Here is a 16,706-nt window from a genome sequence, read left to right on the forward strand (position 1 = left end):
ATGTACAAGCCCGGATGGTGGTGATCGACAATCTTATTTGATCAGGATTTGGTCCTCAGGGAACTGTTTGTTTTGTGCATACCCTTACCCTGGCACACTTTGGATAATGGAAAACTAATTAAATTTATAGTTTTATAGTTCAGAGTTGCACAGTCACACAGAACAAGGCAGCAGGCCATTGACATCCCAAGTCTGTCTCAACTATAGAGTACATCTTTGCATGAACCCTACACAATCCTGTTGTTATTCTCCTCAGATTCTACTAGGGACAGTTTACTGGGGACTTCAACCTACAAACCTGAACATCTGTGGGATGTGGAAGGAAACTAACAGCACCTGAGCAAAAGCCACATGGTCACAGCAGGAACATGTAACCTCCAAACGGTCGGAGGTTTAGGTTAAAATCTGGGTCACTGGCCAGCGTTCTATTGCGGGGAAGATGGATTCCTTATAGGAAAGTCAAATGAGGAAGAAGCTGACTGTTGGGTTGTGTTGACATTTTGCTATGGCATTGTGTTTTGACATCAAATCATAGAGAAGTACAGAACAGAAACAGGCCCTTTGGCCCAACTGGTTCATGCTGAAACCACTTAAACTGCCTACTTCCATCCTGTACCGGGACCAAAGCCCTCCATAGCCCTACTATCCATGTACCCATCCAAACTTCACTTAAACATTGAAACTGAGCTTGCATGCACCACTTGTGCTGGCAGCTCATTCCACACTCGCACAATCCTCTGAGTGAAGAAGTTTCTCCTCATGTTCCCTTTTTAAAATATCTCTGCAAGGGCTCTGGCAATTTCCGCAATTGCCTCCCGTAGGGTCTGAAGGAGCATCTTGTCAGGCCCTGGGGATTTATCTACCCTGATTTGCCTCAGGGTAGCAAACACCTCCTCCTCTGTAATCTGTACAGGGTCCATAAAGTTGATGTTGCTTTGCCTCTGTATTCATCCCCTGAGTAAGTACAGATGCAAAAAATGCATTTAAGATTTCCTCCATCTGTTTTGGCTCCACACATGGATTACCATTGTGATCTTCCAGAGTACCAATTTTGTCCCTCTGGGTCACTGGACTCCACTTTGAGGAAAATGTTTGCATATAGGAACCTCAAATGATGGAAGGGCTGACCACAGGGCTGTGTTGATATATCTGCTGTGGTGTCATGTTTTGTTTGGGTAGGAAAGGCTGTGTTCTCAAGTTGATTTGTTTATGATGCCTTCTACAGCAGGGAAGTGTTGAGCCTTGTATGACTGACTACTTGAGGCAGGTTCAGCAGCCAGATATTGAAGGGTACGAGAATGAACCACAACTCTAAAAGCTTATTTAAGAAACAGAACATGATCTTAAAGCACTTTAGTCTGCTGAATTTTTACAGTTGATGAAATCAAAACCCCAATCAATATTTGTCATTGAAACTCTGCGTATATGGCATCTGGCAATGTTGATTCGATGGAAGTAAAGGATTACCAATAATCTCGTCTCTGTAACATCTCACAATAAAAGAGATTGCATTGAATGCACAAGCTGCAGCAACACAAAATTGCTTAAAGGAAACATGCAAACACACAAGCAGAATCATCATTTAACTGGTACTAAAGGAAGAGCCTTTGCATTTTTTTAAGTATTCAATTTCTGTTGCCTTCCACCAGTGATATGAAATTAGCCCTGTTTCCAGCGGCGTCTCTTACAGTAATCAACAGCCTAAAAAAAAATCCAAATAGAAATAAGATATTTTTGTATTATCAAATTCATAATACTCTTTCATTTTACAAGCACCTGATCTTTAAAATTGCTTACATTTTTGTTAAGTTCCTCTAGATTGATTATAACCTGTTATGGGTAACCCTAGGTAATTTCTGAATTAAGTACATGTTCAGCACAGCATTGTGGGCCGAAGGGCCTGTATTCTGCTGTAGGTTTTCTACGTTTCTATGTTTGTTAATTTTATTTAGCGATACGGCATGGTAGCAGACCCTTCCAGCCCAATGAGCCCATGCTGTCCAATTGCACCCATACGCCCAATTAATCTAGTAACCAGCAGGTCTTTGGAATGTGGGGAAACCAGAACACCTGGAGTAAACTCACGCAGTCATGAAGAGAATGTACAAGCTCCTTGTAGACAATGGTGAAATTGAATCTGGGTCACTGGCACTGTAGTAGCATTAGGATAACTGTTATGCTACTGTGCTATGCTACTGTGTCTTGTCACCATTTTGGCTGCATATGGAAATGTGTTTTTTTAAGTAGAGAGATAACTGCAAGGTGTATCTGAAAGATCAAGAAAATGGCACAGAAAAGGAGTTGAGGCGGGCATATATCATAGTGAACGGTGGGGCAGGCTTGAGAAATGGAGTGTCCTACTACCCCTCCTAACTTTTCTTTTGTGAAAGAACACAAGAAGTTAACGTGAGGGCATACCGAGTAATTAAGATAAATGTTACTTTAGCCCACAGCGAAAAAAAAGTCAGAGTACAAGTATAGAGATGTCTTCCTCTAATTATTTAGATCCCTGGTGAGACTGCATTTGAATTACATACAGGTTCAGTTTCCCTACCCAAGGAAGGATCACAGTGACTTATCCAACTTGATGCTTTCCAAAAGCTCCAGCACATCCTTTTTCTTAATGTCTAAAAGCTCAACCTTTTCATTCCACTGTAAGTCATCCCTACAATCACCAAGATCGTTTTCTGTAGAGAATACTGAAGCAAAATATTCATTAAGTACCTCCACAATTTCCTCTGGCTCCATACACACTTTTCCAATGTCACACTTGATTGGGCCTATTTTCTCACAACTTATCCTCTTGCTCTTCACATACTTGTAGTATGCCTTGGGGTTTTCCTTAATCCTGTCTGCCAAGGCCTTCTCATGGCCCCTTCTGGCCCTCCTAATTCCATTCTTAAACTCCTTCCTGCTAGCCTTATAATCTTCTAGATTCATAACATTACCGAGTTTTTTTGAACCTTTCATAAGCTTTTCTTTTCTTCTTGACTAGATTTTCAACAGCCTTTGTACACCATGGTTCCTGTACCCTACCATCCTTTCCCAGTCTCATTGGAATGTACCAATGCAGAACACCACACAAATATCTCCCGAACATTTGCCACATTTTTGTCGTACATTTCTCTGAGAAAATTTGTTCCCAATTTAGGTTTCCAAATTCCTGCCAAATAGCTTCATATTTTCCCTTACTCCAATTAAACCTGTCTGTTCCTGTCCCTCTCCAATGCTATGGTAAAGGAGATAGAATTGTGGTCACTATCTCCAAAATGCTCTCCCACTGAGACACCTGACACCTGACCAGGTCCATTTCCCAATACCAAATCAAGTACAGCCTCTCCACTTGTAGGCTTTTCTACATATTGTGTCAGAAAACCTTCCTGAACACACCTAACAAACTCCACCCCATCTAAACCCCTTGCTCTAGGGAAATGCCAATCAATATTGGGGAAATTAAAATCTCCTACCGTGACAACCTGGTTATTATTGCATCCTTCCAAAATCTATCTCGCTATCTGCTCCTTGATGTCCCTGTTACTATTGGGTGATCTATAAAAAAAACACCCAGTGGAGATATTGACCCCTTCCTGTTCCTAACTTCCACCCATAGAGACTCAGTAGACAATACCTCCATGACTTCCTCCTTTTCTGCCACCGTAACACTATCTCTGATCAACAATACCCTGCCCTCACCTCTTTTGCCTTCCTCCCTGTCCTTTCTGAAACATCTAAAGCCTTGAACTCTTAAGTAGCCATTCCTGCCCCTGAGCCATCCAAGTCTCTGTAATGGCCACAACATCACAGCTCCAAGTATCGATCCATGCTCTAAGCTCATCCGCTTTGTCCATGATACTCCTTGCATTAAAATAGACACATCTCAAACCATCAGTCTGAGCGAATCCCTTCTCTATCACCTGCCTATCCTCCCTCTCACACTGTCTACAAGCTTTCTCTATTTGTGAGCAAACCACCCCTTCCTCCATCTCTTCAGTTCTGTTCCCACCCCCCAGTGATTCTAGTTTAAACTCTCCCCAATAGCTTAAGCAAACCTCCCTGCCAGGATATTAGCCCCCTCAGATTCAAGTGCAACCTGTCCTTTCTGTACAGGTCACGCCTGCCCCAAAAGAGGTTCCAATGATCAAAAAATCTGAATCCCTGCCCCCTTCTCCAATCCCTGAGCCACGCATTTATCCTCCACTTCAGTCTATTCCTATACTCACTGTCATGTGGCACAGGCAACAATCCCAAAATTACTACCTTTGAGGTCCTGCTTCTCAACTTCCTTCCTAACTCCCTGTAGTCTGTTTTCAGGATCTCCTCCCTTTTCCTACCTACGTTGTTGGTACCAACATGTACCACGATCTCTGGCTGTTCACCTTCCCACTTCAGGATATCGTGGACATGATCAGAAACATCCTGGACCTTGGCACCTGGGAGGCAATCTACCATCCGTGTTTCTTTCCTGCGTCCACAGAATTGCCTGACTGACCCCCTAACTATAGAGTCCCCTATCACTTCTGCCATAATCTTCCTTTCCCTACCTTTCTGAGCCACAGGGCCAGACTCTGTGCCAGAGTCTCAGCCACTGCTGCTTCCCCCAGGTCAGATGTGGGAAGTCCAGGAGTACTTATTGTAAAGGGGGACAGCCACAGGGGTACTCTCCAGTATATGACTCTTGCCCTTCCCTCTCCTGACTGTTACCCTCTTATCGGTTTCCTAAGGCCCCGGTGTGACTACTTGCCCATAGCTCCTATTACCTCCTCACTTTCCCTGATCAGACGAAGGTCATGGAGCTGCATCTCCAGTTCCCTAACACGGTCCCTAAGGAGCTGCTGCTCGACGCACCTGACACAGATCTCGCCGTCCAGGATGCTGGCAGTCTCCCGGACATCCCACATCTGAACACATCCCAGTACAGAACACCGGCCTCACAGACATACTTTCTATTCCTATTCTTCACAAGTAACTTACCTTGCCTCAACCTGTTATTGCTGAAGCCCTGTTGAGCCAAAGCCCTCCTATTCTGACTCCCTCTACTCTGTCTCCCGCTCTATAAAGCTGTCTTATTTTAAAACTGTTCCTGCTGGTCTAACTCATTGACATTCATACGCTTTCAGTTGTTCCTCGATCAAACCACCGAAGCAATAATCATTTCCTGTTAAACACTCCTGCTGGTCTAACTCACTGGCATCCATGCGCCTGCGCATTCGTTCCTTGATCTTTGTTCCTGATAACTGTAACACACTTGTGGAAGAATGAGGTTCTGTTCCCTGAGATTGCATTGGGCTTCATTGGAAAAGAGTAAATAATACATTATCTGTCTGATGTCACGATAGTGTAGTGGTAAGCATGACACTATTACAGCTCGATGCATTCCAAAGTTCATTTCCAGAGCTGTCCTGTCTCTGTATGTCCTCCCCATGGAATATGTGGGGTTTCCCTAGTTGCTCCGGTTTCCTCCCACATTCCAAAGACATAGCAGGTAGGTTAATTGGTCATTCAAAAATTGTCCTGTAACTAGGTTAGGGTTAATTGGGATCGTGGGGTTGCGGGGCCGGTGCCTGGAAGGGCCTACTCTGCGCTTTATCACTAAATAACCGTTGCAGAATACCTTGTTCCTGTTGTAGTCATGGTGGCTCTAGTGCAGCCCCCCTGATATTGGTATAAATTATATTAAGGTCTTTAAGTTGGATGTGACCACAGTGTGAAAGGCAGGCTCTTGGATCCCAGTTTTGTTGGTTCAGTGTAATACTCCAGAAGGAAAAATAAACAATCAGATCTGTTTGTCACCCACTGTCTTCTTTTTTATCTCTGGCTGCTAACACTATTCCTGTATCACATCAAAAAATGACGTTTACTTACACGACACTTGGTGGCTGTATGTCGGTTCTTACACCAGTACCTTGATCCCAAAGCACATGCAGTCAGTCCAAACTGTCGTACAGTCTGTTTCCTTACACAGAGGTCCAGTTCCTATCAGTAAATCAGAGGCATAGATAGGGTGGATAGTCAGTACCTGTTTCCCAGGGCACCAATAGCAAACACCAGAGGGCAGATGTACAAAATTAAGGGAGGGAAGTTTAGGGGAGACATCAGGGGTAAGTTTTTTTTTCCACAGAGGGTTCTGAGTGCCTGGAATGACTTGCCAGGGATGGTGGTGGAGGCTAAAACATTAGGGGTATTTAAAGAGCAGGGAATCTGCAGATGCTGGAAATTCAAACAACAACACACACAAAATTCTGGTGGAACACAGCAGGCCAGACAGCATCTATAAGAAGAAGCACTGTCGACATTTCGGGCTGAGACCGTAGTCCTGACGAAGGGTCTCGGCCTGAAACGTCAACAGTGCTTCTCCTTATAGATGCTGCCTGGCCTGCTGAGTTCCACCAGCATTTTGTGTGAGGGGTATTTAAGAGCCTCTTGGACAGGCACATGGATAAAAGAAAAATAGAGGGTTATGGAGTAGTGTGGGTTTAGTACTTTTTTTAAAGGATTATATGGGTCGGCACAACATGGAGGGCTGAAGGGCCTGTGCTGTAGTATTCTGTGGTTCTAAATGTGCAACATTACACTAGTTAAAATTACTTTGAACCATTATGGGTTTGTACAACTCCAAAAGATCATGCTGGAAATATTCAGCAGCTGAAGAAATAAACAAAACTATCACTTCAGGTTGATTAAAATTACTTTTCGCCGAAACTAGTAAAGGTTTGGAAGCAAGTGTAATTTAATTAGAGAACAACTGGGAAAATAATGGAGTGAAGTCAAGATGGTGCTAAGTGGCGACTCCTTTGTTTGCATCTTCAGAAACATTTATATCTTTGATATCTCTCTTTTCTCTTTTCAAGGTTCTTCTGAAGACTCTGGCCCGGAGTTACTCTCTGACTTTGGTTCTCTGTGGGAATGGGACCTGCTCTCAGGGCTTAAAACTGGCTGCTTTTCAATATCTCAAGGACATGGCCTGAAAGGTGAGCCTGTCTTTTTCTCTTATTAGGGAGAGAGAGAGAGAGATCAAATTACCAGGCAAATGAGTTGTCTTTGGGGTACTGCAAGTCTGTGTCTTTATTGATGCTTTGCTGCATGCTTGAGTGCTTGGTGTTGGGCTCAGGGGCGTTTGGGGTTCTAATATTTAACAGTCATTCATTCTTTGAGGAACTCCTCTGTTTTCGTGGACGTTCGCAAAGAAGAAGAATTTCAGGATGTATATTGAATACATTTCTCTGACATAAATGTACCTATTGAACCTATTGAGAGAACAAAGGGTAGAGAGCAGAATGACCGTGGACACAGTTTGTTGATTGTCGCTCACCTGTTTGTAGATGTGAACTGAGGTAAATAAAGGGAATGGCAGACAAAAGTATGTGCTGGGACAATAAGATTTGGAACATTGGAACTTAAAACAGTACAGGTCCTTCGGCTTATCATGTTGTGCTGACCCTTTTACTTATGACAAAATCAATCTAACCATTCCTTCCCCATACAGCATTCAATTTTTCCATCATCCATCTTAAATGTCCCAAATGAATCTGCTTCTAGCAGAACCCCAGGCATCGTGTTCCATGCACTCAACATTGGTAAAATAATTTACCTCCTATACTTTCCTCCTTAAACCTTAAAGTTAAACCTCTCACTGCTTTGGGCGGAAGTTCCCACTTGCTTCAAAAGGAAACAATTTTACCAGTGCTTAAGAAGAATAACGTGAGCGGCCTTAATGACTATCACCCAGTAGCACTCACATATACAGTGATGAAATACTTTTGAGAGGTTGGTTATGACTGGACTGAACTCCTGCCTCAGCAAGGACCTGGACCCACTGCAACTTGCCTATTGCCACAATAGGTCAATGGCAGATGCAATCTCAATGGCTCTGCACACGGCTTTAGACCACCTGGACAACACAACTACCTATGTCAGTGTGCTGTTCATTGACTACAGCTCAGCATTTAATACCATCATTCCCACAATCTTGATTGAGAAGTTACAGAACCTGGGCCTCTGGTGTGTGCTTAGCCCACTGCTCTATTCTCTATATACACATGACCGTGTGGTTAGGCATAGCTCAAATACCATCTATAAATTTGCTGAATTTATATAAATAATATAATATAATAATATAAATACACCCATTGTTGGTAGAATCTCAGGTGGTGACGAGAGGGTGTACAGGATGGAGATATGCCAACCAGTGGAGTGGTATCACAGCAACAACCTGGCACTCAACGTCAGTAAGACAAAAGAGCCGATTGTGGACTTCAGGAAGTGTAAGATGAAGGAACACAGACTAATCCTCATAGAGGGATCAGAAGTGGAGAGACTGAGCAGTTTCAAGTTCTTGGGTGTCAAGATTCCTGAGGATCTAACGTGGTCCCGACATATCGATGCAGTTATAAAGAAGGCAAGACAGCAACTATACTTCATTAGAAGTCTGAAGAGATTTAGTACATCAACAAATGCACTCAAAAACTTCTACAGATGTACCGTGGAGAACATTCTGACTGGCTGCATCACTGTCTGGTATGGGGGGTGGGGTGGGGGGGCTACAGCACAGGACCAAAAGAAGCTGCAGAGGGATGTAAATTTAGTCAGCTATATCTTGGGTACCAGCCTACAAAGCACCCAGGGCATCTTCAAGGAACGGTGTCTCAGAAAGGCAGCGTCCATTATTAAGGTCTTCCAGTAGCCAGGGCGTGCCCTTTTCTCACTGTTACTATCAGGTAGGAGAGATAGAAGCCTGAAGGCAAACACTCAGTGATTCAGGAACAGCTTCTTCCCCTCTGCCATCCGATCCCTAAATGGACATTGAACCTATGAACACTACCTTACTTTTAAAAATAAATACAATTTCTGTTTTTGCACAATTTTTAATCTATTCAATATATGTATACTGTAATTGATTTACTTTATATTAAGTATTATTATTATTTTTCTTCTTCTACATTATGTATTGCATTGAACAGCCGCTGCTAAGTTAACAAATTTCATGACACATGCTGTTGGTAAAAAACCTGATTCTGATTCCTTTATATTAGCTTATTCCCAACTACCCCCCCCCCCCCCACCACCTCGGAAAGTCTGGTTGTCCACTAAATCTATGCATCTTATCATTTCACCTCTCATCCTCCTCTCCAAAGAGAAAATCCCTAGCTAGCTCAACATATTCTCATAAGGCTGCTCTCTAATCTGGGCAATGTCTTGGTAAATCTCTGTACCCTCTCTGAAGCTTCTACATCCTTCCTATAATGGGCCATCTAGACATAAGATAGAAATCAATGTGAGAAATTCTCTACTGCTCCTAACTGATTCTATAACTTTCAAGGGCTCTTTATAATTTTATTTGCACAGTTTATCTTCTTTTACTTATTGGTTTATAGCTGGCCTTTGTTTATGGATAGCTTTTTGTAAAATTTGATTATGTCTTTTTTTTTCTGTAAATGCCTGTCAGAAAATGAATCAAGGTAATACTCACAAAATGCTGGAGGAATTCAGCATCTATGGAAAAGAGTAAACATCGACTCTTTATTCTTTTCCATAGGTGCTGCCTGACCTGCTGAGTTCCTCCAGCACTTTGTGTGTGTTGCTTTGAATTTTTAGCATTTGCAGCCCTTCTCGTGTTTGCGAGTACATGCTAACATTTGCACAATGATAATACACTTACTTTGAAATTTGAATTAAATGTTATATTTGATGAAGCCGCATCACAACTGGCCAGTCTTGACACAAACTATATTGGCTGGCTACCTGAAATTGTTGAATTCAATATTCAGCCCTGATGACTGTAGCACAGCTATGGGAAAATAAGGTTCTTTTCCCCAAGATTATGTTGGGTTACATTGGAGAAATGAAGGCAAAGTCAGAGAGTTCAGAGTTGGAGCAGGATGGAGAATTAAAGCAATAATCAGCCGGAAATTCAGGATGTCCTTACAGACGTCTCAGACGTGTTCTCTGAAGTGGTCAGCCAATTCATCTTTGCTTTCTTCAATATACAGGAAACCACAATGTGAGCACCCAATGAGCAAAGTCTGGGGGAAGGAAATGGGAATCACTCCCTTGTGGATGGAATGTCTGGGGCCTTTGGTGAGGAAGGAAGTAGATGGATAGGGGTTACTTTTCCTGCAGCTGTAGGGAAAATGGTGTGAATAGGACAGGAGGTGGATGAATAAACCACTATGTTAAGAATGATCCCTTTGGAATGCTGGATGGGAAGGTGATGTCTCTTGATAACATGACATCCGAGGTAATGGAAATTACCAGGAAACCATTGCAAAGTGGACAGGGAAACCATTTTTGGTGTGGGGAGGGGAGAGGGTGTAAAAGCACAAAAGGAGGAAATGTAACAGATGTAGTTGACCCTAGGGGAAGGAAGCTGTGGATATGGAAGCACGGGTGGGTAAGTTTCCTTGGTTAAGAACAGGTGAATGGAGCCATCAGAGGGAAGCAAGATGGGAGGAGATGCAGTTGAGGTAGCCGTGTTCCAGTTTAAGATGGCGTTGGTGAAGTACAGCAACAATTTGCTGACATCAAACACAACTATTAACTACATTTTATTAACTACACTATTAACTATATTATTAACTACCAGTATCTGCAGATTTTTTAGCTTTCCAAATGGATCAATCATGCCCATTTGTAATTCCAAAGGCATTTTGTAAAATAAGGGGGATACATCCTCGTGGAATAATAACATTAACTACCTGCGATATTTTAAACAGCCCAAATTAGTGTGGGCCACAGCAGACAGAATCAGCAGCTTACGTACCTTGTCATGCAGCAAAGACCCCTGTGCTCCCTCCATATTATCACCTACCAGTCTCACGATTCATAATGGTGAATGCAAGCAGTCGTTGTTTCAACTAAACATTTCCATAAAGAAATATCTGAACAATAATTACTAAATATCCCTCTTTGCAAACGTGGAGAATACCTGAAGGATATCATTTAAACTTACCCAACAAATGTCCTTTTCCTCCTGGGACTTTTGAAGCAATTTGCTAAGCTCTTTTTTGTAAGATTGAACGAAGTTTTCACACTGAGAAGACCAAAGCAAACAAAGAAAATCAGTTCCATCCAGGTAGAAGTAACAAATTCTGCTGTACATTGTTCTTACCATCAGTACAGTGTACACCAACTACCAGAAAGCAAAATGAGACAGTTACAGATGAGCATGGGTAAGTATTACATAGAACACTTCAGCCCACATTGTTGTGCCGATCTTTTAACCTACTCTAAGATCAATCTAACCTTTACCTCCTACATAATCATTTTTTTATCATTCATGTGCCTATCTAGAGTTCCTAATCAAAATCAAATCAAATCATCTCTAGTTATCATTCAAACAAACATAGATACAGCTGAATGAGACAATGTTCCTCTGAGGCCAAGGTGCAAACACACAAAATAGCAAGCAAAAAAGCATATTCATTTAAGAAAATATAGATAGTCCAAGACTCTGATGGTACAGTCTCCCAGCAGTCCACAAACGCACGGAGTCCAGCCTGTTACTCCATTGCTCGAACACAGGAGAGTGGCACTAACGGGAGAGGCCAGTCCCCAGCCAAGCTCGGATGCCACACTACAACACTCACACGTCTTCTCACCTGGTCCAGCAGCAGCAGGCAAGCCTGATCATTGAGGCTTAGTCCTCACTACATGGAGGCTGCACAGCTCCCATGTCGCCTGTCACGCCACCAGACAAGGGCAAAAGGCTGTGGCAGCCTACATTATCATTGCCCAATAGAGAGTGAAATATCCGAGACAATCTCCTACCGTTATACCGTATGCCACCTTTGCGCACCAACTTCGATGCCTTGGAGTAGCAGGCAGTAAAATGCTCTGCAGCCAGGTCTGCATCTCCGAACCCGCATCTGCTCTGACATCCCAAATGGCTCCTTACCTGAGTTTCTTAAATGCCCCTAATGTACTTGCCACTGCCAGTACTTCTGGCAGAGCATTCCATGCACTCACCACTCTCTGTGTAAAAAAATATAGATGTTACCTCTCCTATATTTTCCTCTAATCTGCTTAAAATTATGCCTCCTTGTATTAGCTATTTACACCCTAGGAAAAAGTCTCTTGCAATCCACTTGATGTGTACCTCTCACCATCTTCCACACCTCTAGCAAGTCACCTCTCATCCTCCTTCACTCCAAAGAGAAAAACCCTAGCTCACCCAACCTATCCTCATATGACATTTCCTCTGGTCCAGGCATCATCCTGGTAAATCCTTTCTGCACCCTCTCCGCTCTCCAAAGGTCCACATCCTTCCTATAAAGAAGTTTCAAAGTACATTTATTATCAAAGAATGTAAAAATTATACAACCTCGAGATTTGTCTGCTTACAAACAGCCACAAAGCAAAATACCTGAAATAACCCGATTAAAAAAAGACCAACACCCGATGCATAGAGAAAGGAAAAACAAACAATTCATGCAAACAATAGGAGCGAGCAAGAACATTTCGAATCAAGTTGAGTCCTTAGATCCAAATCCTTGGAGCAGCCCGGACTAGGCCCAAAGCCTCAGTCTCAGTTCATCATATTAGCGCAGAGGTGTCGAACTCAATTGCACATGGGGCCAAAACTCAAAGCACACTTTAGGTCGCGGGCCGAACAGGATAAACGTTTATTGAACACACTAAAACTAAACATTTTTTGAACATAAATATGAATAAAAACAGACAGGAATACTATTCCAGAAAAAATAAACTAAAACTTTAAATAACTTAAATATTTTGCTCTCCATAAAAATAGCTCCTGTATTATACAAGTTAGAAATATGAGCATGCTGCAAAAAAACCCTGAAAATATAAATAAAATTTGTGCTTTTCAGCAAAAGTTAAAACAACAACAAATCAAAACACTCAGTTTTCTTTGCTCTTATGCCGTTTTGTCAGAGCTGGATGCTTGGCATCTTTTCTTGGCAATAGGTTCGTTTAGGTTTGGTGTAAGGTTCTGTGTTGTGGAGATTCTCAGGATGGACTGCAGGTGTTCATCAGTGAGACGACTCCTGTGTGATGTTTTGTTAATCTTCATCACTGAGAAAAGCTTCTCACACAGATATGTGCTACCAAACATGCACAAGGTTCGAGCCGCATGTAGACGGAGCTGAGGCATTGCTTCAGGAATGGAGCGAATAAACTGTACGGGCCCTGCAGTGTCATACTTTGCCTTTAGTGTCCCATTACACTGCAGCCCTAACAGCTCCATCTGAATCTGTACAGGTGCAGTTTCCACGTCGACGGCAAATGGGTTGCGAAGCAGCTCGAAATTAATTTTTTGAGCTTCAAAGTCACCAAAGCGCCGTGCGAACTCAGTGCGAAGTGCGCTCAGTTTATCAGCAAAGTGCGCATTTGGGAACATCATTGCGCCGACCTGGTTCAACATTACTTGGCAACAGGGAAAATGAGGCAAGTTGCACTGGTGCATTTGTGTCTCCCATAGGAGCAGCTTCACTTGAAATGCCTTCACTGCATCATACATGTCAGTGATCATGCGGTCACGTCCCTGGAGCTGAAGGTTTAAGACGCTGAGATGTGTTGTTATGTCAGCCAGAAACGCCAACTCACATTTCCACTTTTCATCCCGCAAAACTGTGCAGTCTTTTCCTTTACTGTCCATGAACTGACAGATTTCCCTGTTGAGCTTAAAAACTCTATCGAGAACTTCTCCCCGACTCAGCCAACGCACCTCTGTATGATAAGGAATGTCTGAATCTAGCTTCTGCTCTGCGTTCAGGTTTTTCAGCTTATCCTGATGTTTGGTCTCGTAGTGCCGTCTGAGATTAAATTCCCTAATTACAGCCACATTAGCTCCACAAATAAGACACACGGGTTTACCGGCAATGTCAGTAAACATATACTCAGCAACCCATCGGTTTTGAAAGACTCTTTTTTTCAGAATCAACTTTTCTCTTCGCCATTGTTAGGGGTTAGCTTTGACTTCAGAATTGCGCTTGATGCTGGAATGTTCCCGGGTAGCCTATCGGCAGCTGTTGCGCTCCATTATGGGATCTGTAGTTCGTGTGTTATCGCCGGGCCATTAATAATTAAAATAATAGATCTATCTAAAATGATCTCGCGGGCCGGATATGGCCCGCGGGCCTTGTGTTTGACACCTATGTATTAGTGGGACAAATCTTCATGAAACACAGCAGCCAGGGCAGTCTCATATCCTCAGCGCCATGGAGAGAGGAGTGAACATCGCAGAAGAATGAGCAAAATTGGCTCTCCCTCCAATTCTGACACCCTGTCTTTCCAGTTTACCTGGGCCAGCAGATCATACCTCACATTAGGACCCAGGTACCACTGCAGCAAAAGGCTCTGGGCCTAGACCATGAGGCCTAACAATTCACTCTGGGCCCAGACTTCACTTTGAGACTTCCTACCTACTTTTGATTTCTTCTCAATTTTAACAGTCATTTCACTCTGTTGCACAAATATTTTCTGTAATCAGGGAGTGGATGCAAGGTTAACACTTACTGCTTGTCCCTTCTTTTAAGTGCTAAAGTTCCTCTGGCAAGACCATAAGACCAGAACAGAATTAGGTCATTCAGCCAATCAAGTCTATTTGATCATGGCTGGTTTTATTTTAGGTCAGTACTCCCACAATGTAGTTGGGCAGGGTGTTCAAAGGCAGTAACAATGAAGGACTGGCAGTATTTCCAAGCCAGACGTCCTCAGGCACCTTGGCCTCCTAGGTCAGTGGAGATGCAGGTTTGGGTGGCACTGTCAGAGTAGCCAGGGTGCGTAACTGAATTGCATTTTATAGATTGTGGAGATCTCCTGTACAGACTGCTTCATTAGCTTTGGCAGTTCCACATGTATTTAAACATTGTCCATCCTGCAGCAAGTATCCTTCTGACCAGCAGGCTCCTGTATGGAGACCGCAGGGAAGGTTTGGGAATTACTGATACTCCTTTGCTGGCTTTTCCAATCCCCACTACATCAATTCACAAGCCAGGAGAGATCATCCTGCCAGCCACAGTCACGCCAGGAAAATGTCAAAGTAGACCCAACAGACTGCATGGCCTCATTTTGCGATGTCTTGTGGCATTACAATGGAAGATTGTTTCTAATTCAGCTCTCTGGACAAGCTCAGTATCGGCTTGTGAAGTCCTTGTGAAACCCAATCTGAATGTTGGTGAGTCCAGTTTGCTGAAAAATGCTGTTGAATTCTCCTTCTGAGTCTCTGTGGAGAACTCAGAGTGAACCTACTAGGCAGTGATTAGATTGGATTTTCTTGCCTTTTTATTAAAAGGACTTCCTAGGCAATTGTGCATATTAGTAGTTTAGTAGTTGAATATGGAAATAGGGTTAGAGATGCGGCTATTCAAGTTAGCAGACTTTCAGTTCTACCGCTGGGACGTTGTCTAATTTGAAAGCCTTTTCTATTTTCCGAGTTATCAGTTGTGTCTTGATATCTAAAGCATCAGAAGACTGGCTTGTGAGAGCCTTGGAGAAGCTGGGATGGATCTTCCATCCATGACTTCTTGCTGAACAAATACATTTTGGGAAAATGTAACCAGACATTTCAATGTCCTGACTCACTCTTAACATGAGTGTCGCACACGCATCTACCAAACCCAGCATCTCCACCAGTCACCCTGGAAGGGCAGAATCTGGAGGTGTTTGAACATTTGCAGGACACCTTTAAAAACAAATTATTTTATTGAAATTCTGAGTGAAGATGAATTTCTGGCATCATTGCTGTTGGAGCCCAAACGTACACTTTCACATCCCCATTAACTCACCAGAGAACGTTGGGTTCCAGACCAGGAGCTGCAACCTTTCTCCAGCAGTGTCTTCACTTCTGAACCACTCTTCTGAGCCTGTCTGAGATGTTGCGCAATGCTGTCACATGCATCACAAGATATGATATCCCGCTGTTCATACAAAAGTTCTGGATTGTGGAGGGATTTGTATTAGATAGGCTACAGATTTTATCAGTGCAACTTCGATCTTTATAATGTATAATTGCGATAATGGAGAAATCCAGCTATAAAAATTTCACTTACACTGGTGATCCTACTGTGGGGATTTAGAAAGTTAGGGAAAAAAAAACTACTGTGTGGTGAACTTTTAGAATTCTTGAGTTTGGAGTTGTGGAGGCTCACTCATTGAGTTTGTTCAATTTGACTTCCCATTCCAATGTATCAGGCCAGGGTCTCCTCCTATGACGCAGCAGCAACACCCCAATCTGTTTGGATAGCCTCCAGCCTGATGGTGTGAACGTCACACTTTAATGGAAATACAGTGAAATGCATTGTTTGTGTTCAGACTGGACTGGAGGCAGGCTGCAAGTGTTGCCATATCTCCAGTGCCAACATAGCATGCTCATAATTTACTAATCTTAACTTGAAATGGAAACTGAAGGATACCCCTGTGGTGCGGTGGAGAGAATGCATGAAACTCCTTACAGATAGCAAATCTTGAACTTACAGCTGGCACTGTAAAGCATTATGATAACTGCTATGCTACTGTGCTGCCCCAATATTGTGGAACTGAATGAAACCATTAAGTCATAATACCTATCACTTCTCATTCAGAAATTCCACCATTGTTCCTTTTTCCCCCACTTTCTTCCCAGGAATATCCAATCAGATCCATTTTTAGTTCTTTTTATACTATAAGACTATAACTGAAGGAGGAAATATTGGGTCCATGTTTACCTCAGCATTCAATACTTTCATGATTTCCATCTCAACAATTTAGCC

At 42.8% G+C, this 16,706-nt stretch overlaps 1 long non-coding RNA gene across 2 annotated transcripts; it reads right to left on the reverse strand.

The window, feature by feature from the left end:
- Positions 1-740: 740 nt before the first annotated feature.
- On the reverse strand, positions 741-15,873 carry LOC132391222 (uncharacterized). Of its 2 annotated transcripts, XR_009511127.1 has the most exons (4): positions 15,744-15,873; positions 10,946-11,026; positions 5,863-5,973; positions 741-1,701 (listed from the first exon to the last, which is right to left on the reverse strand). It is a non-coding gene; the product is annotated as an uncharacterized LOC132391222 (long non-coding RNA). The 2 variants fall into 2 exon arrangements; XR_009511125.1 differs by lacking the exon at positions 15,744-15,873 and having other exon boundaries at positions 10,946-13,656.
- Between the last annotated feature and the right edge of the window lie 833 nt (positions 15,874-16,706).

Source organism: Hypanus sabinus, chromosome 1 (assembly GCF_030144855.1).
Source record: "Hypanus sabinus isolate sHypSab1 chromosome 1, sHypSab1.hap1, whole genome shotgun sequence".
Lineage (NCBI taxonomy): Eukaryota > Metazoa > Chordata > Chondrichthyes > Myliobatiformes > Dasyatidae > Hypanus > Hypanus sabinus.